We start from the raw sequence: 3419 nt of genomic DNA, 5'->3' as shown, positions 1-3419 counted from the left end.
AAACCATATGATAATTGACTTTCTCTGCTTGACTTATTTCACTTAGCATAATCTCCTCCAGTCCCATCCATGTTGATGTAAAAGTTGGGTATTCATCTTTTCTGATGGCTGAGTAATATTCCATTGTATATATGGACCACATTGAGCATAGAGTTAACTTAAAAAAAAAAAAAGGTGCAGTAAGTTGGCCAAAGTCATACAGACATTGAACTACAGAACCAAATCTGGACACTCTGTCTCCAGAACTCTTCTCATTAATTGCTATGCTCTACAACTTCCCATAAGCTTCAGTTGTATTCATCTGATGAAAATTTCATATGATACATCAAAATGCCTCTAACACTTAAAAATGTGGAACTAGAGAACTACAGTTTATTAACTGTAGTTTGGCTTTTCTCATTTATTGGGAATAAAATCCACTCATATACACAACACATTAATTATAGGAAAGTGCTTAAAAATCTCAACTTAAAACCTTTTATAGCATTTAGAAACAAAACACCTAAAATTATAAAAATAAACTACACTACTTTTTTAGGGAAAAATTCATGAATTCATGTTATCAGGACTTAAAAGCAAGTTTGTTTGTTTTTATTTACTTGTGACGCCATAATGAAGTTTAATTTCAGTCCATATTTTATACATACTTTGTCCTAAAAACAAAAACATGTTAAAGATTTTTTTTTAAATCAACAAACTATGCTTTTTTTAAAAGATTTTATTTATTTATTTGAGAGAGAGAGAGAGAAAAACAGCATGAGAAGGGGAGAGGGTCAGAGGGAGAAGCAGGCTCCCTGCTGAGCAGGGAGCCCGATGTGGGGCTCCATCCCAGGACTCCGGGATCATGACCTGAGCCGAAGGCAGTCGCTTAACCGACTGAGCCACCCAGGCACCCTTAACATAATGAATTTAAAGTAAATGAAACAGTCTATGTCTCTTGTGAAATGGGCAATGTTTCCTTTTCTGTGAAAAGGATTTCACTAGGCTAACAATCTCTTTCACTCTCCCCTATGCCTCCCAGTGAAGGCAAATGATTTGCTGAATTGGAGGGAAGAAACTGGGTTTCTGTATCCCACTCACTTCTTCCATTCTCCTGATAGCTGGCAGCCTCCATGAGCATCCAAGTATTGTCATATGGGAGAAGGGGCCAGTCTCTTCAAGTGAAGCCTCTGGTTTTCCAGCATTACCTGTTGACCAGATAGGCAAATCTGCCTACTTTTGGAGTTCAGTATTAGGAAGCCCGCGTGCCCACAAATGTAAGCCATATTCTCTGATATCTGCTTTTAGTATTAATAAAGAATATCCTCGGGTGGCTGGGTGGCTCAGTCAGTTAAGCGTCTGACTCTTGATTTTGACTCAGGTCATGATCTCAGGGTCCTCGAGCCCCATGTCGGGCTCACACTGGGCGTGAAGCCTGCTTAAGATTCTCTCTCTCCCTTCCTGGTGCTTGTGTGCTCATTGGGTGCGGACCTGGTACCTCTTTTGTGAAGCAGCAGCTGAGGAGACTCCGGAGCTCACCGTGGCCAACGAAAAACCCAAGGAAGGTGTCAAGACTGAGAACAACGATCATATTAATTTGAAGGTGGCGGGGCAGGATGGTTCTGTGGTGCAGTTTAGGACTAAGAGGCATACACCACTTAGTAAACTAATGAAAGCCTATTGTGAACCACAGGGTTTGTCAGTGAGGCAGATCAGATTCCGATTTGATGGGCAGCCAATCAATGAAACAGACACACCTGCACAGTTGGAAATGGAGGATGAAGATACAACTGATATGTTCCAGCAGCAGACAGGAAATGTCTACTAAAAAGGGAACCTGCTACTTTACTCCAGAACTCTGTTCCTCCAGACCAAGAAGACATTCTCAATTAGAAAGCCACAATTTGGTTCCACCACATCCTACTACAGTATAGTTCTATTTTTTCATTTTCCCCTTCCCCATTCCTTTATTGCACATAGAGTAACTGTATGTGCACAAGCATATTGCATTTTTTAAAACTAAATGGCCAATGGTATGTTTTGATCGACATCAAATGGAGATGGGATGGGGCAAAATACTGCTTCTGTGAAAATACCCCCTCTCTCCATTAGTGGCATGCTCAGTCAGCTCTTATCTTTATATTCCAGTAAGTTATTTTGCTCTCACTGTTTAACAAAAAAAGAACAACATAAAAATCCTTGCATACCTCGTTTGATTGGAGAATTTTAATGTTTTTCATTTATCATTGTAAAACCAAGGACAATTTTATAACTTTTTGGTACATAGCTGTTACATGTAGGGCAATCTGTCTTTAAGTAGGGATAAATTACTCTAAAAGAAATGAATCCTAGATAGTTTTCCCTTCAAGTCAAGCGTCTTGTTGTTTAAATAAACTTCTTGTTTATTTTATTTTTTTAAAGATTTTATTTATTTATTTGACAGAGAGAGAGAGACAGTGAGAGAGGGAACACAAGCAGGGGGAGTGGGAGAGGGAGAAGCAGGCTTTCCGCCGAGCAGAGAGCCCAGTGTGGGGCCCGATCCCCGGACCCTGGGATCATGACCTGAGCCGAAGGCAGACGCCTAACGACTAAGCCACCCAGGCGCCCCAATAAACTTCTTGTTTAAAATGAAAAAAGAAAAGATTCTCTCTCCCTCTGCCCCTCCCCCGCCCTCCCCTCTGTCTCTAAAAATATGTATATGTATATATCATGGTGCTTCATATACCTACTCTCTTTTTTTAAGAATTTTATTTATTCATTTGAAACACACAGATACAGAGAGAGAAAGAGAGAGAGCATGAGAGAGACAGGGAGAAGCAGGCTCCGCGCTGAGCCAGGGGCCCGATATGGGGCCCCATCCCAGGACCTTGGGATCATGACCTGAGCCAAAGGCAGACGCTTAACCATCTGAATCACCCAGGCATCCCTCATATACCTACTTTTTAAAAAAGATTTTATTTATTTATTTGACAGACACAGTGAGAGAGGGAACACAAGCAGGGGGAGCGGGAGAGGGAGAAGCAGACTTCCCACTGAACAGGGAGCCCGACGCGGAGCTCAGTCCAAGGACCCTGGGATCAAGATTTGAGCCGAAGGCAGATGCTTAACGACTGAGCCACCCAGGTGCCCCCCTCATATACCTACTCTTATCTCTTAATTAGTTCAGAACACAGGTGGGGAAGAGGAAAAAAGCCATACAAACATACAAACATGTTGTTTGTTTCCCTTAAACATGAACATGTGTGTGATTGATATTATTAAACAGTATTTTAAAATGAACCAACCTTTTTTAAACTAACATTATTTTTTTTAAAAGATTTTTAAAAGATTTAAAAAAGGTTAAAAAAAGATTTAAAAAAAAAAGATATACAGAGAGAGCACACGCACAAGCAGGTGGAGCAGCAGGCAGAGGGAGAGGAAGAAGCAGGCTCTCTGCTGAG

General features: G+C 40.9%; 1 pseudogene; it reads left to right on the top strand.

Annotated features, from left to right (window-relative positions):
• LOC102731777 (small ubiquitin-related modifier 2 pseudogene) overlaps positions 1–1895 on the top strand; it is a 3163-nt pseudogene extending 1268 nt beyond the window's left edge.
• The last annotated feature ends 1524 nt before the right edge of the window (positions 1896–3419 follow it).

This window comes from Leptonychotes weddellii, chromosome 8, assembly GCF_054177405.1.
Source record: "Leptonychotes weddellii isolate Sample4059 chromosome 8, ASM5417740v2, whole genome shotgun sequence".
NCBI lineage: Eukaryota > Metazoa > Chordata > Mammalia > Carnivora > Phocidae > Leptonychotes > Leptonychotes weddellii.
Note: the sequence above shows the minus strand (reverse complement) of the source record. Positions and strands in the feature narration are given on the sequence as shown.